Here is a 24,588-nt window from a genome sequence, read left to right on the forward strand (position 1 = left end):
GTTAAGATTATTTCAAAATAAATATTACACATATAGGGATGATTTGTATTGGCTATACAGTTCAGACTGCTGTGGAATAGAGATTAATACTGTGATACCATGTAAGTGTTCAGTTTTAAATTAAATGGTGGTGAGTTAGCTTTCGTTGTGGAACACACTACCCCAAAACTTAGTGACTTAAAATAACCATTTCTTTGGCTTATGATTCTGTTGGTTGGCCATTTGGACTGGATTTTGCCAGGTGATTCTTCTTCTGCTCCAGCTAGGCTCGCTCCCACATCTGCAGTCTGCTGCCTGATTGGCTTAGAGCTTCTTGCTCTGGGGCACCCTCAGTTGTGAGAACTTTCCCTGCTCCGTGTGGTCTCATCCTCCAGATTGCTAGTTCAGGCTTGTTCACATAGTGGCAGAAGGGAGATAAGAGTCTCGGGACAGAAGCAAAAGGTCTCTTGGCTTGGAAATTGTACAGCGTGACTTTTGCCAGACTATTGGTCAAAGCAGTCACAAGGCAGCCCCGATCGAAGGGGTGGGAGAAGAGACTCGCCTCTCGGTGGGAGGAGGCGGAAGTACTGTGGTCCCATTTTCAGCCTCCCACACCAATTCATATTTGTTCATTTTGAATGCTCAGATATCAGATTTTAACTACTGAAATATCACTGGCTGTGTGTGCGCGCGTGTGTGTGTGTGTGTGTGTGTGTGTGTTACTAACCGTCTGTTCTCAATATGCAACCCTCAAAAGCTAGGGGTATTTGAACTAACCTCACTTTTGTGAGTCATCCGTTTGATCAGGGACATGTTTATTCAGATACCAAAGCAACTGAAGAGATAATTTAGCATAAGTAAAACTAGACCGTAGCTGGTTTACTTACACAGTATTTGTTGAATATCTTTGAGTGGCTCGTTGGTGCCTGGCACTGAGGTAAGTATTTATGAACAGAGAAAAAAGAAATATGGCATACTCTTCTTTCAAGAATTTGTGTTCTTACTGGATGAGCAAAGTTTACATCCATTCAATCCAGCAAGTATTTATTATTAATGTGTCAAGGACTGGGCTTTCATCAAAGATAGTACGCAGATGGATATGACTTCGTCTTTCTAGTGGAGCAGAGAAACAGATATTTAAAACTACTGTATTCAAAGCAAAATAATAAGTTCCAGGAGAGAAATCTAAACTGAGCGCTATTGAATTAGGAAAAGAATAGGAGGCACGTGATCAACTGCCAGGCTGTGTGATTCATATAATTAACACCTGAGGAGGAGAGCCCTTTGAAACCACAGGTGATGGCTTCATAGAGAAAATTAGTTTTGAACGAGACTTTGAAGAAGAGGTAGAATTTGAATAAGTGGAGAGGCGAAAATCCTACTCAATTTAGGACTGAGTTGTGTTTTCCCAAGAAGGTAATTATTTAATTAAAGAGAGAGCCTTTTAAAGTGGCAAATATTAAAGAGCATGAGATAATACTGTAGAAAGATTCTGTAGAAAACATTATGCTGGGAAGATGGCTGGCAGATTTTTTTTCCCTCTGATGGTGCCAAGGCTTCTTTTTTTTTTTTTTTTTTTTTAAATCAGATATTTGTGTCATTTGGTTGGAAAATTGAGTAGGGGATATTTTATTTATTTTGCTTCATTATAAGGGCAGTGAACATTTTCATTTTCATTAACTAGTGCTCTCTTTAGTGCTATATTGGTTTGAAAAAATAGAAACAAATTGTGTTCTCCTGTTGACAAGGAAATCCAAAATTAACAAAAATAAGGAAACCCCCACTGAGTAATGTCAACTGGTACTTTCTGTAAGTGTGTCTGGATCTGTGTAAGAGCTAAGCTGGTAGAAAGAGATTGTGGGGAGATTCCTTTCCTAACTTTGACAGGTAAATTTGCTTTTCAGTATTTCTGTTCTCATTTGTCCTATTTAAACAATGGAAGCTATTTTGAGAAGGATTGATTAAAATGCATTTATTTAATGCTCAGTGAATAGTACAATACTTAGACATACACCAGTTGCTAAAGTGCCAAACATAACTGTATAATTAATAATAGAATATAAGAAGCATAATTTTTATTTTAGTAAATCAAAGGCAGTATTTCACTGTTTAAATGGCATTTACAGTATACGAAGCCCATTAGCTAGTCTGTCACTGCTTTTCCTATGAAAGTCAGGTCTTTCTCTCAGGAATTCCTCCTCTCCTCTCTTAGTTTTGCATTTTTCTCAGAGAGCTCATTGAGACACGGGCTGAGCCTCACTGAGTTTTACGACCTCAGTATCTTGCAGAATTCCTGGCTCATAATAGACTTTCAGTAAGTGTCTGGGTTACGTTGTACATTCATACACATGCCCGGTTAATAGGGAGGGACAATGAAGTGTGGAAAAGGGAGTAGCTTTCAGTGTCTGCGGAACATACGTCTCTCTTTGTGAACCACTTTACTTTGCAGACAAAAACTGGCTGCTTCTCGTTGCTTTCTTCCTCTCCAGTCTGGCCTCTGGGGTACCTCTCAGCCTTCCGTGGCCACCTCCCTCTCCGTCTGCTCCAGGCTGATCTCACTCAGAGTGACTTTTGTGGGAAACTTTTGTTACCCACTTCTGCTCAAGATAGCCTGTTCCTTTCTGCAGCAGTTCTTACACACACACACACACACACACACACACACACACACACACAGTCCCTTCCCTCTTTAAAGTTTTTATCTTTTCAGTTGGGTAGTGTATGCATATAGTATAAAATTAACAAAGTACACAAAGCTATGTAGTGAAAAGTAGGGTCTTTGCCTCCCTAGAGCTAGTTAGTGTTACCTGTTTCTTTTGTATCCTTGTAGAAATAGCTGTGTGTGTGTGTGTCTTTGTGTGTCCGTCTGTGTGTCGATGGTAGCACATTAGCCATACTGTTTGTTCTACTTCGCTTTTTTTCACGTAAATATCTTGGATATCCTTTCATATCAGTACAAATAGTGCTTCTTTATTCTTTTTAATGGCTACATGGTAGCTCATAATTTTTAACCAGTTCCCTGATGATGGGGATAATTGACTATTACCCACAATCGTGCAATAAATAGTCTTAACACTATACAGACAAAATTCCACACCAGTTGGTCTATATCTGTAGGAAAAATGCTGGTGAAATTGCTGAGTCAAAGGCTATGTGATTTCTTTTAATTGTACTGTGGAGGACAAATTGCCCTCCATAAAGATTATATTAATTTGAATTCCCATCAACAGTGTGTGGGAGAGCCCGTTTACTACATACTGGCCAAATCAAGTTTAATTAAAATCCTTTGGATCTTTGCCACTTACACGTTCCAGATAAATGTTCTTACTCTGTTTCCTATTGTTTGTCATCCTTTAGAACATTTCCGCTGATGTCCCTTGTGTGATCAGTTCTTTGTAATTTCAGATAATCTGATAATTTCATTGACTCTATATTCCTTAACTTTCAGGAGAGTTCCTGGTTCTGATGTTCTGTCCCATGGGTGTGTACCTGTCACTCCCAAATTTTGGTGTGAGAAATATGGTCATTCTGTTAGGCATCTTTGCACTGTTTTCCCCTTAGTTACTTACACATCATCGTGCTCTGTGAATGTTTATGGATTATCGCAAGACTATTATCGACAAACTATCTGTGTATGTCATTTTGAAGAAGAGAGGGTTATGGCTTTCTAAATATTGTGCACTAGTTCCTGCCTTTATGTTAAATATTTTAAATAACATTAGCGTCTGTTACTATATATATGAATCATTCTCAGTGCTCAGACCCAGCTTGTTCACTGTTGACTTTTACCTTGTCAGAGATGCTAACACAAATTCGCTTAAAGATACCATTAAGATTTTATGGCTTGTTTCCTCGTAAACCTAGATAAAACTTTCCTGGGTCTACTCTGCATAGCTGGGTAGAAGGTGGGAAGAATCTCCTAAAAGATACCCTTTTTGGGTCGTGAAGCAGCTCAGGGACTTGGCGGGGCTAACAGGGTGCCCCTGCAGAGCTGAGGTGGTGAGAGTCAGGTAGCTGTGCAGGGAGGCCTCATTCATAACCAGGCTGCTGTGTCACCCCCCAGACAGCAAGGTGAGAAGAGCAGAATGGGCAGCGCAGTTGTTAGCCAGGCTGAAGTGTTTGAGGGAAGGGAGGATTCGGGTAACTGGCTCCATATTAAATCATTGAGGATCATTGCAGAAGTATGAATCATTTTGACGTGCTGCAGAGTTTGTAAATTTGGGATGGTTGATCAGGTGAAGAGGCATGGTGGGCTAGGAAGTACTGATTCAAAAGGACATTTCTAACTGTAGAGTTTCAGTTGCATACTTTAGTATGTATCACACAAAACCCCTGGCTGAGGAGGCAAGACTCCGTTAAATGCTAGCCTGTGTTCTGATCTCCAAGGCCTATACTCAAGGTGCCTTTTTCTCATTCATCTGCTAAGTCAAGCTCAGCATAGTCAGGCAGAGGCTTTGTTCCATTGACCTCATGTCATAGACTTAATGTCTAATGTTCTCTAGTTAAAAAAAAATCTCAAGATCAGTGTGTGATAATATTTCTGATCCAAAAATTGCATTTAGCAGTATATAATAACAACTGGTCATAGTTAGTTCTCTTGTAGAAAACGAGAATAGGAAAGAAAAGAACTTACTTGGCTTTGTAAGAGTAGGACCCTTTATGAGAAAGGAATCTTGGATATTTGTGCTTCCCCCCCCCCTTTTTCTTTTTAAGCTTTTATTCTCTGCCACATGATTTTCTCTTTGAGGGGACTGGAAGTAAAATGAATCAGCCCATAGAAGAATGTCCTCTCAGCATTCATAGGGTTATCTACATCTCAACAGTGTACATGAAACCAGTCATGTTACTAATTACATTCTCACTTGACTAAAGGGTTAGCTGTTCTGAAATGGGATTTGAATGCCCATATCTTTCATAGGCCTAAGCTTGTCTCTGGTATTTTAATAAATAAACATTTTTATAGAGTGATTCAGCTCAAATGTATTGTCATAAATAGGAGAGTCTATGTGAGGCACTCATACTTGCCCTTTCTTTTCTTGTCTCTCTCTCTCTCTCTCTGTATTCCAGATCATACAGAGGTCTGGAAGTCTGCAGGCTGCATTAGCCTGAAATGTGAGTTTTCTTTGGCTCACACAGTGTTGAGATTTGTCGTTTTTCAATGCAGTTAGGTAGGAGTTGTGCTTCTCATTTAGTCACTGTTCTGACCGTTCGCTTTTATCCTCTGTCTGGTATGCTTTCGCTCTTTTTCCCTGGTAGGCATCCAAGTTTGTAGTTCTTGCTTTACATTTAGGACACCCTGTGAACATAGAACTAACACAGGAGGCTTGGAGGTAGAATGAAATTTTGCCCCTAAGAGCTTTATAGAGAAGCATTTCACATTGAATAAAGAACTCTTAAGAAAAAACAGAACAAACAAAAAGCCTTATTTCTATTTTAAGAAATGGTTTTGAATATTATCATTTCATACCAGTATCATTCCCCCAGCACTCCTTAGATTTAATTACTATTCGGCTGGGCCAGGCTGTAGAGCAAGATAAATACAAGATTGGTAGAGAGAATTAGGGAACTGTATCAATGTTTAGAGCACCAAGGGTCGCTAGTAGGCCAGTCACTTCCAGCCTGAATATACACAAAGAGTGAGGGCAAGACAAGGCACAGGTCATCGCAAGGTAGACAGACTGGGGAATAGTAATAGCATCCTGGGCCTAGGGGGCAAGAGAATGCAGAATCCGGGCCTCTAGGACTAGTACATACGTAGCTAGAATGAGATGAGATCAGAATGGACAGACGAGGAGCCTGGCCAGTCGGGGCTCAGGGTCTCAGATAAGGAAAAAAGTCTCTGGGGAGACAGAACAGGGAACTACATGAGAAAAAGGAGTTTGCTACACAACAAACTCCTTTGATTACATCTTTCTTCTTTAGTTGACAGACTTTATTTTTTAGAGCAGTTTTAGCTTTACAGAAAAATCAAGCAGATAGTAGACAGATTTCTGATAGGCTTCCCTCCTGCCATTTCCCTGTTTTTAGCATCTTGCATTTTAGCGTGGTGTATTTGTTACAATTGATGAAGAATATTAATAGAGTACTATTAACTAAAGTCCATCATTTACATTAGAGTTCACTCTTCTCATGATACTGTTCTATGGTGGGCTTTTTGTGGCAAAATGTAACATTTACCATCTCAACTGTCTCTCAGCGTTCAGTTCAGTGACATTTTTAGTACACTCGCACTGTTAATGCCGTCATCACCACCATCCATCTCTAGCACTTTCTCATGATCCTGTATTGGAACTCTGTGCCCATGAGACAGTAACTGTGCAGCCCCACCCCCAGCCCCCAGTAACCACTGTTCTACTGTCTGTCTCTGTGTATTTGACTTTCTAGGTACCTCATTCGTATAAGTGGAATTAAACAGTATTGGTCCTTTTGTGTCTGGCTTATTTCACTTAGCACAGTGTCTTCAAGGTTCAGCCGTGTTGTAGCATGTGTCAGAATTTTCTTCCTTTTTAAGGCTGAATACATACTCCGTGGTATGTATACACCACATTTTGTTTATCCATTCATCTGTGAGTAGACACTTGGGTTGCTTCCATCTCACGGCTATAATGCTGCTGTTGAAGATCAGTATACACATATCTGTTTAAGTCCCTACTTTCAGTTTTTTATCCCCAAAAGTGGAATTACTGGATCAAATGACCTGTAGGTTTTTGACAAATGCAGAATGTCATGTATGCACTCTTATATAGAATGGTTTCACTGCCCTGAAAATCTCATGCTTCGGCTATTCATTGCTCTCCATCTTTGCTTCTGCTTAGATTTTAGCATGTTCCTTCTGTGGAGATGTAACTACTGTTTATACTCCACTAAGGTAAGCTTTCAGGTAAAGATGGGTAGGATCCCAGAGCTATTAGTAGAGGTAATGAAATCAGTGATCAAGGGACTCCGAAAGCAGAAAATTCTGATAAGTTATAGTCCCTCGGACTTTCAGATTCTGAAAGTTACCTGTGTGATACACATAAAGGTAACAAATACAGAGCTTTAGAATGCGTGGGTTTTAAATTTGATGTTTGTGGGTATACAGTTTTGTATTTCGTCTGTTGCACAAAGCTTTATTAAGTGCCTACTATATGCCACACCCTGTGCTGGATGCCATTCAGGCAAGTTAGAGACTATTTTAAGAGCTTCCACCTTATGCGCCAAGGAACCCCTTTTGCACTGGTTCTCCAAGAAACACGTGTTTTGTTTTGAAAGGTGACTGTTATGTAACTACACTTGTGCTAGGCTCTCCCAGTTCAGTGGAAATAGCTTTTGAACCTCCACGATAATTTTCAGGAAGGCCTAGTGGTTCTAGGTGTCTTAATAAGAGCACTGGTCAGCTTTTATGCAGAGTGTGATGAGGCTGCGTGACTGTCAGTATGCCCTGTCCTGTCATTACAGCTGTGCCAAGGTACTCGATGTGGCTGTTTTCCACATTTGGCTTGCTTAGGTTACCATTTCTCTGTGTTCTCCAGTTGCTTGCTGACCTAGCCTTTTCCCCTATACTTCCTTTGAGCCAGTGACCATTTACGTGTAAAAAAACATACTGGGATAGAACATGAAGAGAAGGGAAGGCTCCCTTCTTCGGGAGACTGTGTTCTGGGAAGAAGGGGTCTCCACGCGTTTTTTACTGTTCTCCTCCATCAGAGGTAGCACATGCTTCCCGATGTTTTGTATTTTTTACATGTTCTGCTTACAGTCTATACATTTGTGAAACCTAATTTTTTTCTCATTTTTTAGATAAAAGCTATTTTTAAAGAGAAGTTCTAAGATGTTGCATACTACAGTGCGTGCATCCTACTTTGAAAACCTGCACTGAGTTAGCTAGCTTTAATATTTTTTGCTGAGCAAAATACCTCACCACTGTATATGACTCTAGCATAGAGTCTGTAGATAGTGCCAAGGAATCTAAGAGCTATAAACAGGTGCATTTCATTAGAGAAAAGTCCTAACGTCCATTTCTAATTCACTGTGTTACTCTAGTTTAACTCCATGTGCATTTGTAGTAGAAATAGCATATTCTGAAAAACTGAGATAGTTTTAGGTCAGATGCTAGCCCTTCATCCCCCACACCCAATATTTTCTGAACACCTTCTGAGTGTTCACATTACATGTTACCAGACATGGACCATTCACTGTACATGATCCTGCATAATGATTCCATTTGACATCCGTAGTCCACATTTTCTCCTGTTTTTGCTAGGTACTTTTTAAAGCATTTTAGTGTCCTGTGGCTATACTATCAGAGAAATGACTCCTAATACAGAGCCAGATGAAATCCGAGAACAACCACTGAAGTTACTTTAATGGCACAGACTTTTAAATGAATCGTTAATGGTGTGCACTCTACATATTTGCTATTTGGTCTCGGGAGAGACAGGTAGACAGAAGGAGATGGAAGAATAGCCTAAGTTGCATTTAGTGTTTCCGGTGTTCCAAAGCCTGGATATAAATGGAAGATGATCATTTCTACTTAATTTATCTGGCTGGATTCCTGTGCCTAATGGCTGCATATATACCATAAACACGGTGAAGAAGCAGCCATGGAAACACTTGTTTTCTTGTTGGGCTAAATTTACTCTGGGTTGAATATTAACACAGTGCCTGGCAGTACTTTAAAAGCAAAAATAGCTTAAGTGTGACTCACTCTGAGTCATTTACTGCTAGTGCTGCTATACTGCCTAGAGCTTGACATTGAACAAGTTGGCAGCCTGTATTGCTACATTTTTTCTAGGAACTCTGAACAGATTTCATTCTTGTGAATTCGCTTGTGCAACGATATTAAATAGAGTAATATGTTTATTTTGTTTCAAAGTCAAATGAATTTGAGAATGGTGAAACTGAAGTATTTTTCTTGGGCTTTCTGGAAAAGCTAGATTCTCAGAATTCTCCTGTGGTTAAAAGACTTACTTTATCTTATAAAGAATTAATAAAATGTCGTGGAGGTTTTGTTTTAGATGCTTGGGCTTTTCTGATCAAAAACATCATACTTCCTGAAAATCATTATAAAAATAAGCTTACTAGTACTACCAAGTAGGATTCATTAAATTTCTGACATTACCTGACAAAATGGAAACATGCCATCCTGAAAGCTTTTTCTCTTTCTTCTTCATCTTCTTCTTTTTTTTTAAATATGGTGAGGCATATAACATAGCCTGCCTTGTAGTTAAAGTTGGGTGTATGACTTGTAAAGTCCTCTCTTGTTTTTAAAGGTTATATAATGGGAAGTTCATTGGTTTTGAAAGGCAGACCAAACCCACCCACGGGATTTCTATTGGCCCTTTAAATAAATGTATTGCATGCCTTTCCCTGAGTAACCCGTGCGGCTGAGGAGGGAGTGAGCAGCTTGTTGGCTGACTCTAGAAAACCTATAAAGTATCGGTTGGTCTCATCTGGACTGGGGTCAGGAATGGCTGAGAATCTAAAAGTATATATATGAGGATGGTTTTCCCATGGTGTTGCAATCTTTTATTTTAACATGTTTTTGTGTTTAGTTTTTGGAGTTGCCTAACAGTATAATTTCAATTGAGGCTTAGTTTCAACTCTTTTATTATAAACTGTGGGAACATGATTTTTTTTTTTTTATTTAAAGGCACTATCATTTTGCCTTAGGATTTCAGTGATTTATAAAGAAAGTTTTCCTATGACAGCCTAAAACCAAAATGAGCCTAACCTAATGCTTGATATTATTTTGAAATTGTTTTACCATAAGATTCTTACATTGGAAGATGTAACTCTGGCAGAGAATTTCAACATAGTTGCATAAATTGTGTTTCATATTACAACTTGTTCTCTACTTGACTTCATTGAAATTAATAAAAGGACTCTTTCAGAAGGATCTGGTGAGTTAGCATCATTATTTAAGAAAAAAAAAAAGCAAAGAACTTACTCATAATGTATCCTGTGTTGCTAAGTTTTCAAAGTTAGTGATCTCAGCCACACCCAGAGAGCCCTTTGAGGAGACTGAAATCCACTTATTCATTTATGCTGGCTTAAACTTTTCTCCCCAATAAAATAAAAAGTAAAAGAGCAGAGACTGATCTGAATTTTCCCTGAGATATATGGTGATTTCATGAAAACCTAACATTTGAAAGTTGAGTTGCTGCCAAGTCTTGAATGTAAAACGTAGTTCCTTATTCTGTGGTTAAAGAGGTCCATTAAAGCAGGGCTTTCTGACTTGGGCGCTATGGGTGCTAAAAATATCCCCAAGGTGCTTTTTGTATCCCAAAGGGGTCCCATCATCCCACCTGAGACCAGAGGGAGAATGCCAGGTCCTATAGCATGCCCTGTGTCACAGTCTCACCGACGTTCTCCTACGGCATTTTGGAGACCTATAAATGAGTTATCTGTATGGCTTGAAAATTAACTCAAGATTTAGTTAACCGACACTCTTCAGGTTGTAAACTGAGAAGTCTAGTCTAAATGAATCTCAGTATGGCTCAGTAGCCCGTCTGTTATGATGGCAATTATGTACATGTGTCTCGTCCATAGGGATGTATGAAGCTAACCTCAAGTCTTCATGCAGGGCCCAGCATAAAGTAGGTAGCCAATAAAAGCTCATTAAATCTGAATTTGGTTATGTGACCAGTATTACAATTGCTCACCTTATTTGGCCCGACAAGCTTTGTTCCTTTCCTTTCATTCATTGCTATACTCAAACATTTATTGAGCTCTTATTATATGCCAGAAACTTGTGAGATATTTGAGATACAAAATTAATAAGCCTTCGAGAAGTACAGTCTTCACTTTGAGAGGCAGGTAGGCAAATTATTAACTACGTTCATCATATTTTTTTTTTTTTTTTTTTTTTTTTTTATGTCCGGGTACAAGGATGCCATGACCTCCAGTAGTAACATTTGGGGGGAAAAAAAAACAAACCAATAGCGACTTTTGACATTCTCTGAGCATTTGGTGTATATAGCAGATCTGTTCAGGGTATAGTGAAGTGCAGGTGGTGGTATCGTTCTCATTTTACAAAGGAAGATATTGAGGCTCATGGAGCGTGAGCAATTTGCCCAACTTCATATTCGTGATTCAGACCAAGGAAATCTGCTTGCAGAGTCTGTGCCCTTAACCGTCACATAAACTGCCTCTTGTTGATTGACTTGACTGAAGACAAAGAAGGAACTCTTAGAGAGAGAGAGAGAAAATGGGAGGTCAGTACGCCAGTGAGAATGGCATCTCTTTTGCAGAGCATTAGATATTTTTTAAGAGGAGTGATTACTTTGGAGTACTTTTGCTAAAATCTGTGTTGCTAAAACAAAGTGCCTTCATAAGTAGGCTAATTCTGAGAGTGATTTACCACATACCCAGCATATCTTTCTTAGGCTATATGTGCTAATCCCTAAAATGAGCTGAGTCTGAGGACTTCATGTTCTTTCACATGACCTCAGAGACTAAAATCAGCTGTTAAACCAGTGCTGGGTTCTGCCATTTAGAGAGCAGTGCTTAGAAACAGCTCAGCTAAAAGTACAGCTTTCCTTCCATTGAAGGCAGTGCTCCTTCTCTCATCTTATGGCTCTTTTAAGTTCTCTAACAACCTCTTTCTGTCCTTTCAACTCCGTTCACCTCCAACCCAACAATTTTTTTTTTTTAATAGTCACCAATACTAAACAGTTATCCCGAGCCTGCTGCTCTTGTCTCTTCCTTGGCTCTGTCCAAGTTCCCGATAGCTGCAGCAGAAGTAGAAGAAGTGAAAATCGTCAGCTCGCCCTGTGCCCTGTGCCCATATCCTGTAGATGGAGCACCCCGCTGAGAAGCAGGGACTAAAGGGACAGTGAGCAAAGACACTTCTCCAGGGAGGTCCCCTGGCATTTTTCTCTGTTTCATTGTGTGCTTTCGGGGACATTTGTTTTAATTTGGTAGGGTATTTTTAAATTTCTTGGCCTATTTTATAAGAAAGTGTTTTGTCTTAACATGGGAGCAAATTGTACTTACTCGCTGGACAAAGTTGTCTTGCAAGGACCTTGCCGTTTTCACCCCCTGCAGCCCAGCTTGGGGCCATTGTAGGCAAATGATCATTTTGCTTAGTGAGTCTGAAGAGAGAGAATGAGTGCATTTCCAGGTTACAATATCCACAAGTTTGTGGGTTTTTTTTTTAATTGTTCAAATAATGATTTCCAAAAGGTGAATTTTTAATAGACTTGTTGCAGCTTAATCGAAGTGTATCATTGAGTCTGAAGTTGCCCTCACTTAGCACCCACATATGTAACACTTAGTAATTATTTACACTTTTGATTCAATACAAACTTGATGTTTATTTGTAAGAAAAAAGAGTGCATACAGTTTTCTTCAAGAAAACGAGAATCAAACATTTTGTCTTGAGCTTTTTCCCCACACATTAGACCAACATGTTGGTAATCGAGATGATGCACTGTGGAAAGAAATGCAGGTCTACCCTGAGGGCACTGTGACTTTTGACTAAATATTCTTGTGCCCCGGTCTTTGTGTGAACTTTCTTTTAAACATGTCTAATCCTGACGTTTTAAAATAACATTTTATAAATCCACCGGAAAGGGAAGGTGACCATACAATTATCAGATGGTGAATTCTAATCATGGGACGTTCGCGTGGGTCGTCTGTAATTGAAGACAGTGCATCCTTTGTAATTGAAGACAGTGCAAGTAAGGACGTGGAGATGGCCAGGAACAGAAAGGAGAGGGGTGAATGCCTGCTTTCTCAGTGCTGAACCCCCTCATATCTGTAGCCAGGATCGGTTCTAGATCTCATACCTGTGTGTGTGTGTGTGTGTGTGTGTGTGTGTGTGTTAAGATTTTATTTATTTGACAGAGTGCGCGTGAGCACACAGGTGAGAACACAAAGCAGGGGGAGAGGCAGAGGGAGAGGGAGAAGCAGGCCCCCACTGAGCAGGGAGCCCGACAGGGGGCTCGATGCCAGGACCCTGAGATCATGACCTGAGCCTTAGGCAGAGGCTTAACCGACTGAGCCACGCAGGCGCCCCTAGATCTCATCCTTGATGCTTGGAGGCCTTGGGGATTTGGAAAACCAGTTTGGGCATTGAAGGCCACTCTAGATTCGTGTTTTCCCAGGATTTCACTCCTGACTCTGGAGGAAGGAATGCCACTTGTCAGAGAGGGAATGGGAGTTACTCTTGAGAATAAAAATGTAGTTCTGGAGATGAGGTTGGGGTGGGGGGAGAAAATTTGTGAGGAAGATATAGAGGAAGAGACAACTTTCCCTCTCCCCCTTACTCCTCCCTGTTTGACAGTCTAGTTATTTCTGCTTTCTCCCTTGGCTTCCTCTTCTCTCTGCCCCTTCGATGGCACTGTGCTTCAAAACTTGTTCTCTCTTCCCTCTCTCTCTTCTTTCTGTGTCCCCACCCCCATCAAGTTCCTTTAGTGGCCCCATCCCATGTCACGGAGGCGTCCACCAGTCGGTGCCACTTCACAGCATGGCTGGCTCAGTCTGAAATACCTGTGCACACTCAGGGTCCATTTCAGAATCAGCCTTTGCCACCCAGCAAGCTTTGCCAGACTTCCTAGGTTCCCTTGAAGTCAGAGTGAGCCCCCGTACACATCCTCATCCATCTTCCAGTTGGGTGGACAGTCTCCAGATCCACAGGACCTGAGACAGGAGAGGACCTGCCATGTCCTAGACATTGGTAGTAGAGACTGTATAAATGGTGTCAGCGTCTGTTCTGCAGGTAACAGTGAGAAAGTGCGGGGTTCCCTGATCTGTGGATGGGGTATCTACAGCTCAGAGAGAACAAGCCACACAGCTGACAAGTGGCCGAGCTGGAATGCCAGCTGAGTCTTTCCCCGTCCAGAGCTGGTGCTTTGCTACGTAGCAAATGACTAGTCAAATGCTTACTGTGCTTTCTGTTTACAGTTAAGGAAAACTTTTATTAGTATCTTTTTCTCTCTCTCTTTTTTTTTTTTAATTTATTTATTTGTGAGAGAAAGCACAAGCAGGGGGAGTGGCAGGCAAAGGGAGAAGCAGGCTCCCTGCTGAGCAGGGTGCCAGACTTGGGGCTCTATTTCAGGGCCCTGGGATCCTGACCTGAGCCAAGGGCAGCCCCTTAACCGACTGAGCCACCAAGGCGCCTCTGTTAGTATCTTTCTCTAAACTGTGGCATTAATTTTCGATTTTTTAATGACGTCTACCTGAATATATTGAGATTAATATTAATAATTAGGAAATCTTTTACTGGACTAGTAAGACTCAAGTATTTGCAAATCTGATTAAGCTTGAATTAGAATTTCTTTGTATTCAATCTTTTTAAAATTACTTTGCTAACTATAATTATATAGTTATATATATGTGTGTGTGTGTGTGTGTGTGTGTGTGTGTGTGTGTGTTATAGAAAATTCAGATAATATAGGGGACAAAAAATAAAAAACACCAGTAATCCCACCACTCAGAGATAGCCACATACCAAGGTCTCCTATATTCCCTTAGTCTTTTGCCTGTAAAATACACACTTGCAAATTTCAGATCAGCCCAGTGTCTTGATTATTTTGCTCGGTATACTGCGAGCTGATTAAATATTTGAAAACATGATTTCCTAATTTTCCACTTCATTAATGTATCGGGATTTTTCCTTTTTAAATCATTACCCTCTATTAATACTCACTGGTAGTCTATCAGTGGATAATAATGGATATTATCATTTTTTAAAGTCAGTGTGGTAGTTTAAAAATATTTTATGTATGGAGTCTACACTATCAAAAGGTGCCATTTTTAGGTCATTTCTTTGTTACTTTGAATTTATGTACTGTAAAGATTAAATAATGGTCTATCTTTCAGGGAGAAGTTGTTTTCTAAAAATTACTTCAAAAGTTGGAACAAGTGGTTGGTGTTTTGTTCTAGTAAAAATTTATTCCTTTTGAAAGTGTTTTCATACATCTATTTATTCAGTCAGCAGACATTTATTAAATCCTTTCCTGTACAAGGTGTTAATTGCTGAGAATAAAAAGAAGAAAAGCATTCTTTCTGCCTTCAAGAAGCTTATAATTTATGCAGGTAATATATATATAAACATAATTTTGTATTTAATATAAATATAATGGTAATAGTATGACTTGAAATAAATACTAAAGTAAAGCCGCAAGCAGTGTGCATGGAGAACACAAAGGAAAAGTGGTTAATTCTGATCAGCGGAATAAAGGGAAGACTTCCTGGAAGAGTTGACATTTGAGCTGGGCCTTGAGGCATGGGTAGGATTTCCGTTGGAGAAAGCAGAAAAGGGCATGTGAGGCTGGGAGTATAGTATAATCAGACCCACAGGCGCTGAGAGAGAGTGCATGTCATATTGAAGAAAGCAAATATTCCAGAGGGATTGGTGTGTAATGTGCCCGGGGGCGGGGTGGGGGGGGACGGTTGGCACAGGGCAGGTGTATGGGAATGAGGCAGAGGGCAAGTAGTAGCATGGGAACCTAGAGCTAGTAGGGGGTCAAACAATTGATGCTCGGTTTGTGCTTGGCTCTGTGCTCAGTTCCTTCTCATCTGTAATCTCATTTGATTTACATGACAGTTTGTGAGCTATTTATAATACCACTCAAAGATGGGGATAAAAGCTCAGTGATTTCCCTCAAAGTCACAAAGCCTGTAAGAGGCAGGACCAAACCTCAAACATAGGCCTGAAGTTCATGCTTTTTTGCCCCCGCCCCCGGCCGTTTTTTTTTTTTTCGTTGTTTTTGGTGTTCTACTTACCTAAGTTAAGATAAGAGTATAGAAAGCTCTGAAAACTATGTTAGGTGTTTGTGGGCATTGCTCTTTTTTTGATGAGTGATTTTATCTGGCTAGTGAAGATATTATCTGACTAGCAAAGGCAGAGTGAAGGGTGAGTTGGGAAAAGGTATTGCAAGAAATGAGACAAGATTGACAACTATGACAGAAATCCAAGCAACGCATGGCAGGTCTGACTACTACAGTGGCAGCGGGAACAGAGATGCAGACACAGAGAGAAAAGATTTGGAGGGAGAATTTAAGCACAGGGAAGACTGACGGTCTAAAGGCAATGAGGAAGGCTGGATTAGGTTCATGGTCTTGACTTTTTTTTCTTTTTATCACACACCCCTTTTAGTAGTTAAGTACTTTTCAGCATGTATCCAGTACACAAATTTTACTATTTTATTTTTTTACTCTTCTTTCCAGTGGATTTTCTTGTGCATATCCATTTTAGAGGTCGCTGGAATTAATTAAGAAGAATGGGTGTTCGGGAAGGAGGTAAAGTTAGCAAATAAGAGTTTTATTTTGGACACACTGAGTTTGAGGTGCCTGAAGTAGTGCAGTCTTTTGGAGATGCTTCTTACAAAATTGAAAGTGAGTAGTGAAGTAAAATCATACTTATGTTCTAAGTGAAATTCAGCTTTATTCTCAAAATAAAGCCTAGTATATTTCTTTTCCTAGTTTTATTTTATGTATAAGAATAATTATAGATTAAAGTAAGGAGTCTGTTTTATATTATTTTTAGCTACATATCTTTAGTTGATTGTCTTAGTGTTTTATCATTTGATTCTCAACTAAATATTTACAGATTTTGAAAATGCTATCCTTGGTGGTCTAAATTAAAGAGTTAGTATTCTTAAAATAACTCTTTTGTGTAGTCTAAAACGGGAAAATCTTTTTTCTTAAGACCTTGTAGATTGTAATTCATTGGCCTATTCAGACTTCCTTAAAATATTCAAAGGTATCAAGCCTAAACATGTCTTCCAAACAAGGAGATTCATCCAAACATCAGAATGTCTTTATAAATGGCTTATGCTTTTCAGTAACTTTCTCAGAAGTATAATTCTCATTTCCTTCTGGCTAGTCCTCTGTTACTGAGTTAATACCTATAAAGCCTAGCCCAAAATACTTTTCATTTATTAAGACCCTACAATTACATGATTAAAGGCGCACAAATGCCGGTTGGTGTTTTGGGGGTGGTTCAGTTCGGTTTGATTTTAATTAAGAATACTATTTTCTCAACCTTCAGCCAACAAAATCTTTTATCCTTAATATTCAAAGCATGTTTCCCTTTGGGGAAGTAGGGATGAAAAACAGCTGTAGTTCCTCCAAATCTCATGAAGTTCAGTTAACTTTCTTCCTTTTGTCTATTTCCTATTCAGCATCAATATCAGTATCCTTGATGAATATTTATTGACTACCCAATGAATAGTGGTACCATTGTAAGTTGATCATATGCTGACGTGGGAAAGCACCTTCTCTTTTTGATAGCTTAATGGATAAAAGGCACAAAGAACTTAACAGACTAGGTCAAATTCACAAAAAGTCTTTGGTGCCCTTGGGCAAGTAGATTCTCAAAACACGTATGTAAAAATGGAAACATTTCTATTGGAAGAAATGGCTCGGCCAAATCAAGTGGATGGGTCTCCCTGATCTTGCCCCTGTCTTTCTTAGACAGCAGAGGGCAGCAGCATGAGATATTTGTTCTCCTGGAGCCATCAGCTCTCACTAGCTCTTTCCTCCTCTGAGCTCTGTACACACCAGGTATAGCTGCCTTGCATGGACAGTAAATATTTGAGACTCTGAGGTAGAGGATTAAAGCAGTAAACAAAATCACAGTATAGATGGGTCGTTCATCAAAATGCCAGTATCTGATTTTACATTCTAACACGTATAATCCTGGTCTCTTGCTTTTTAAGCCTTCATTCTAAAGCATTTTGTAGAGAGCAGATATTTAGGACTGCTAGTCCTAGAATAAGCCTTAGAGTCGCAGGAGGTTTCTAGTTGTTTTACAGGTAGAAGCAGGATGAGCCAATCTACAGGAAGTGCTCGCCACAGTGACCATTCCGTAAATGTGAATGAATGATCGCTGACACAGAAAACAGCTTGTTTCCGTAGCTGGTCTGGATTCACAGTCTACTGCTGCTTTGTATTTGCCTAGCCTGAAACAGCAGTGATTGTAAAAACAAATTGACTAAAGCATCTCAAGACCTTTGTTTTGGTTCTGCTGCTTTAATATTGTTAAGTGCTCACAGAGCAACCTCTTGAAAGCTTTTTCGCATTGCCTGGAACAGAGCATGTGTTTCCCTTTGTGTTACCTCAGAACTCTGATCATAGCACTCCTGCACACTGTGGGTCACAACCCACTAGTGAATAATGACATCATCATAAAAGGTTGTGACCAGCATTTTATTATAAAGGAAAAGATACTGAACAGGGTAGATTAGAAAATACCACATGCACCATGCAAACTTTTGTTCATTTAAACATATGTTCTGTATACCAGATTGTGAGGTAAAATGTATTTCTTACTGCAGGTCATGGTAAAAAAGTTTTTGAAAAACACTTCACTGTAGCCTGCATGACATCTTCACATAATTCTGTTTTTCAGTCTGTCCCCTCTCCTAGACTGTACATGCACCTCTTGAAAGAAGGACTCACATTTTCGCATTTTCTTTATCTTAATTCTGAATACCTAGGACAGATCTGCCTGATATATACAAGGTGTTCAGTAAATGTTTGTGGAATGAATGAATGAGTACATGAATGAAAATGACTTAATTCCCATGAGCCTCATCTTTTTCATAAATTAGAATGTTACCCACCAGATCTCACAGTGTTATTGTGAAGACCAGTTGAGATATTTCACATTTCCCATAATGTATGTGAAGATGCTTTATACAAGTGTTAGGAGCACAGTCAGGATTATTGTCTGGCATAATTTTTGTTGTTGTTGGGCAAATAAGCCTCAGGAACTCTAGAAATCTTAAGTCTGTGTTCTCAAGGTGACATATTTTTTATTATTCTTAATAATATTATGATAGGCCTTTTTTAGCTATTAAGTTATCAAACAGTCTTAAAAAATTGGGTGTGTGCCTTTTTTAAACTTTTTATTATGAAACATTCAACATACAAAGTAGGTATGGGGAGGAAATATTTTTCTTCTACCCTTCTAGGTTCTTTTGGTTGGTCTGTTAATTAAATTGACATAATATTACCAGGAGATTAAAAGGTTTAAACAGGAGAAGAACAAATTTAATTGCATAGGTACAGGAGCCCCACAAAGTCATGAGAGGCTCAGACACAGGCAATTGAGGCTTATATGCCATCCTGAGCCAAAGAGAAGGTGACAGGAGTCTGGGACTTCAAAGGGGAGGAAGACAGTTCACAGGGAAATGGGAAGAGCAGATGTTTGGTAAACAAATGTTTGTCACACCTGGCAGAGACAGGGCTTTGAACAAGTAGGCTGGTCAGCTTCGCCCAACTTACCACACCTAGCTCACATTCTTTGTAGTTATCTCTAGTGATAGTTCTCTTCTGGGACCAGGCCCTCTACTTAAATTGTTAGAGGCAGTTAAGTGGGAGGTCAAAAGCTCTCCCTGACTCTCATGGGCCTTGATTGTCTTCAGCTCAGAGTAATCCACATGCCATAGTGGCATGTTTCTGGGAGGCTTAGTCTGAAGGCACAGGAGAAGATGGACTTCTGTGTACTCATCCTACTTTCAACAAACAGTTAGTTGACTGTTTATAGCCAATTTTGTTTCATCTGCATCCTCTTCTACCTTCTCTTCCCATCTTACTGTGAAAGAATAATGGATTTCTTTTCTTCTCCACCTCTTCCCTCTTCCCCCCTTTCTTTTTACATTTTCAAGTATGTAGAACTTTTTCTTTCTTTTTTTTAAATTTCTTTTATTTATTTTGGGGGGAGAGAGAGAGTGAGTGCAGTGGGGAGAGGCAAAGGGAGAGAGAGAGAGATACCCAAGCAGATTCTCTGCTGAGCGTGGAACCCTATGCAGGGCTCAGTCTCATGACCCTGAGATCATGACCTGAGCCAAAACCGAGAGTCGGATGCTTAACTCACTGAGCCACCAGGCGCCCCTAAAGTATGTTGAACTTTTAACATTCTTTTAAATGAGTTATTCTCTGACAGGAACTAGCAGGTAAACAAGATATATTATTTCCCAAGATTTTCATATGATGGTGACCAAGTACATTGCAAAACATGATCACATTCCAGAGTTGTAACTAGTTCTGGAGGCTTAGTTACACAATTGCCAACTCTCATCTTCTGTGGAGATGTGACCTTACAGAAAAGTAGAGTCTGAAGCATGATAGATTACTTTTTAAGCTTTTTGAGTTTTTGTTTTGTATCATGTAATAGTCCTCAAGCCTTTGACCCTTAGCTAGGCAACAAAGTGTATCCAACTGAGACTTCTGGAATACTGTAAAGCTATAATAAACTTTGCTTTAAGACTACAGCCCAGTATTGTAACATGGACCTCAGAAGTCATAGTCCACTTAGAAGAAAAGAATTTTTAAAACACAGTAAATAAGAATCACTTAGGTTACTAATTTTTATTGATCTTTTTTGTTTTCATAATTTTGTGATTCAGGCCTGAATATCATCTAAATACAAATAAATTTTGAACTGTAAAGACATTTAATTCTGCCAGATATTTTATGTATGAATTATGTGGAATTTTTCTTCCTTAAAGTCAAACGTGGAGTTCATTTTTATTTTTAATAAGGTACTGCTAAGTTTTGCCCATTGCGATAAATGAGTAGTCAGTGATTTTGCATACTCCATTGACTTGAAGTTTTTAATATATCCTTGAAATTTTTTTCCAAAATAAAATAAATACAAGTGCACTTTTATTTTAAAATATTTCAAGACATATTTGTACTAATGTAAGGAGTTTACCCCAAACCCAAGTGGGGAGGGTTGTGGGTCAGGAGTGCCAGCTGGCGGAGGTGAAAGTCAGGTGGTATGAGTGTCTTGACTCTAAAGATGTTGTGAATCATGGATCTGGGTAGATTTCTGTCAGGGACATTATCATTCCACCAGTCTCCCCTGCTGGAAACCTAGAAATCATATTTTCCTCTTTCATTCCCTTTATGTAGGAAATATAGATCCTTATAGGTTGTTTATTTAGAAAAATCTCTGACTTTATCTTTTGCTCTTTTCTTTTTTTAAAGATTTCTTTGTTTATTCTTGGAGGGAGGTTGAGGGACAGAGGGAGAGGGAGAGAATCTTAAAGCAGACTCCCCGCTGAGCATGGAGCCCAAAATGGGGCTCTATCCCAACATAACCTGATCCAAAGCCCAGGCAGAACTGACTGAGCCTCCCAGGCACCTCTGGCTTTATCTTTTTCTTCCCTGTGACCACGGCATCAGGTCTGATCTTTATCAACATATATCTGGACTATAATAACAGCTGAGAAGAAATGAACTAATGCTTTGTGACTGTGTCATTTTATGTACGTTTAATCCTTAACAAACCTGAGAGGTAGAGCGGTTATCCTCATGTTTCAGGTTGAACTGGGCAAGCTCTTACAGGAGCATTACATTGCTAAGGAGTCTCCTTGCCCTGGGTCTTTCTGCCCCTGTAGTGCATTCTGTATCAAAATACCATGATAATCTCCCTAAAATGTAACCCTTGCCTAATAAAACCTGCAATTGCTGATCCAGCACCTTACAAATTACCAGGGATTGTTCACGTTTGATTTCATTCTGCACAAACTACTCCATGAGGCTACGATTATCTTATATTACTACCTTGTAAGTAACCTGTAATGACTTCTGTTTCCCATCAAACCAATGATAAACTCTTCATATTGATGACATCCCACGTTTTGTGCTATGGCTCTGCTGTATCCATGTAGTCATATCTCTCAGTGTGAACTGGAGTTACTGTTAGCCAGGCGAGCTTCCTTATGGTCCTCTTCAGTTACCGTTCTCATCTCTTCCCGCACGTCTGTTCGGACACAGCGCTTGTCCGCATCACCCGCTTCCCCCCATCCCCATCCTCTCAGTGTGAACTCTGGCCAGCCCTACGGGGCCCATTTCAAGTCCCATCTTTTTGAAGAAGCCTTCTCCAATAACTTATGTCTTCCTGTCTGCTTTTCTTCTTGATTTCCTTTGTCAGATATGTTTACCCTTGAATGTAAAATTTTCTCCCTTAACTATAAAACATATATACATTGCTTCATGTAAAAATATTATATAGGATATTTAAAAGCGAAAAGATAACTCCTGGTTTCCCAATCGCAGTTCATAGAGGGAACCACTGTTACATGTCTTTACAGTCCTATTTCTGTGCATAAACAAGAATGTGTGTGGGCACATATGTGCACACCTATTTACTCACGTGGCAGATAGATACAGATCTGTTTTCTACACAGACACCATCCGCAACACTCTTTCTTTCACTTGACAGTATATCTTGGAAATCTTTCCATGTTTGGTGAGTGGAAGTGATTTCATTTAAACACATTGCTTTATTCCCTCATTTCATGTCAGATCATTTTATGATCTGACCTACATTCTTATCTCCCTTCAAAGAAAGAAACCAGAAACCCCTCAAGAGCAGAAGTAACCATACATTCATTCTCATGTCCATTCCTTTGCTTTTTACTCCTTGTGCATTTATTGCATATTTCACTGTTTGTGCCGTGAAAAATTAAGGATGTTTGCTTCTCATAACCTCTAAGGAGTTAGGATATAGTAGGTAAGAATTGAGAAGGACGGGGCGCCTGGGTGGCACAGCGGTTAACTGTCTGCCTTTGGCTCAGGGCGTGATCCCGGCATTATGGGATCGAGCCCCACATCAGGCTCTTCTGCTATGAGCCTGCTTCTTCCTCTCCCACTCCCCCTGCTTGTGTTCCCTCTCTCACTGGCTGTCTCTATCTCTGTCGAATAAATAAATAAAATCTTTAAAAAAAAAAAAAAAGAATTGAGAAGGACACAGATTTCTGTTACTGGAAATACGCCCATTGGGTTATTTGAACAATCCTTTGCTGAAAACCATCTGAACTGTTGAATATGTATAAAAAAACATCCTCAGAGGGGTGCCTGGGTGGCTCAGTTGCTTCTTAAGCGTCTGCCTTCGGCTCAGGGCCTGCCTTCGGCTCAGGGCGTGATCTTGGCGTTGTGGGATCCAGCCCCGCATCAGGCTTCTCTGCTGGAAGCCTGCTTCTTCCCCTCCCACTCCCCCTGCTTGTGTTCCCTCTCTCGCTGGCTGTCTCTCTCTGTCAAGTAAATAAATAAAATATTAAAAAAAAAAAAAAAAGAAAGAAAGAAAACATCCTCAGAGCAGAAAAGGGCAGAAAATCAAAGGAAATCTAAGGAACAGTGAGAGTTCATGGAAGCTTAAAGAACCAAGCTACTGTAGCCCTAAGGGCATTTGCCAATGCAGGCGAATTTGAGCTTTGCTTGCCTTATAGGTAGTAAAACCATACAGAAAACTAAGGAAATGATCATAAAATTCAGCCTGATGAATTTGGGGGTGGGGGTGGATGTAGGTAGTTTCTGGGGTACTCAGAATTTTCTATTTATTAACCTGGTGGCAGCTATCCAGAGAAATTTAGTTTCTAAACAGCATATTTATTTTGTGTAAATTTCTATATGCATGTCATAACTGACAACAAAGAAGTAAATGTAGAACAAGTTGTAAAACAATATATACAGTACGATCTCACATGTGCATATGTTACGTAAATGGATGCATGCATGTGTGCATATTACGTAAATGGGTTGTGTAATTCATAAATTTTACATGTTGATATAATATATAAATTTGTTTGTATACATGTATAAATATGTGCATTTGGGGCTGCAAGTGTGTGTGTGTGTGTATTTCATGTACGTAGAAAAAGATCTGGAAGAGTATTCACCAAACTACTGAGGGCAACCTTGAAAGGTAGAATAAGTGTGGGGAAGTAGAAAGGAAGGAACCTATACTTTGTGCTTCACTGTGGTTAAATTTTTTTAAAGTAATCATCATTATTATTTAGGTTTTTTTTTTTAATCAGACTTACTGAAAGATGTGGCTTCTGTCTCTGCCCTAAGTATAAATGGTACTCCTGCTGCCATGCTTCATGCCACTTGGCACAGTACCTTTTTCTTTTTTTTTAATTCATATCTTGTTCTTTTGCTAGGCTGGAGCTCTTAAAGGGAACAAGACAGTATTGTGCTTATCTTTCTATTTCTTGTACCTCAAAGAGAGCAAAAGTCTGTAGGCATCCAGGAGATACAACATTTCCTTAGAGGCTCTTTTGAATATTATTTTGTACCTGGCACAGCAGTGGGCATAAAGTTGGCACAGCAAATACAGGTTGATTTGAATTTAACTGACACTTTGTGGAACCTGTAGGCAAATGTGGAGTCCTCCATGCGGTGCCCCTTTTGATCTCAGAAAGCGGGAAAATGAAAATACTCTCTGAAAATTAAACTAAGAAATGAACATGTACTAGATTAAATCCAAGAGAGCCAACGCGAACCTAAGAAACATAAAGACTCCTTGGACAGTAAGATTTCACTGTAATTGAGGGTACTGGCATCTTAAAAACACCCAAACATATAAAATCTTCATCAGAAGAGCATTTTCTCTGTCTTTAAGACAGAGAAAAAGAAAAGCAATCAATTTAATTGTTGTGATACCCAACAGAGCACTGTCTGACCAATAGCACCTGCCAGGTTGAGGCATCCATTCAGCCTGCTTGGCAGGTGGATAACCCTGTTGTGGAGAGCTGCAGAGCCTCACGCCATTTTGTGCTGGAATCCTGTGTAATTAACTCCACTTGCTCTGCTTCCATGCCCACCAAGCTTCCCTCTGGTCATTTGCCTTCCCAAGGAGATAATGCACTCTCAGGCTGATGGACATTC

The 24,588-nt window shown here is 39.7% G+C and overlaps 1 protein-coding gene across 3 annotated transcripts in view; it reads left to right on the forward strand.

Moving 5' to 3' along the window:
* Positions 1-24,588, forward strand: part of NSMCE2 (NSE2 (MMS21) homolog, SMC5-SMC6 complex SUMO ligase) — a 209,063-nt gene that overhangs the window by 78,872 nt on the left and 105,603 nt on the right. The gene's annotated exons all lie outside the window — the stretch shown is intronic.

Source organism: Ursus maritimus, unplaced genomic scaffold (assembly GCF_017311325.1).
Source record: "Ursus maritimus isolate PB19 unplaced genomic scaffold, ASM1731132v1 scaffold_9, whole genome shotgun sequence".
In the NCBI taxonomy this organism is placed as follows: domain Eukaryota; kingdom Metazoa; phylum Chordata; class Mammalia; order Carnivora; family Ursidae; genus Ursus; species Ursus maritimus.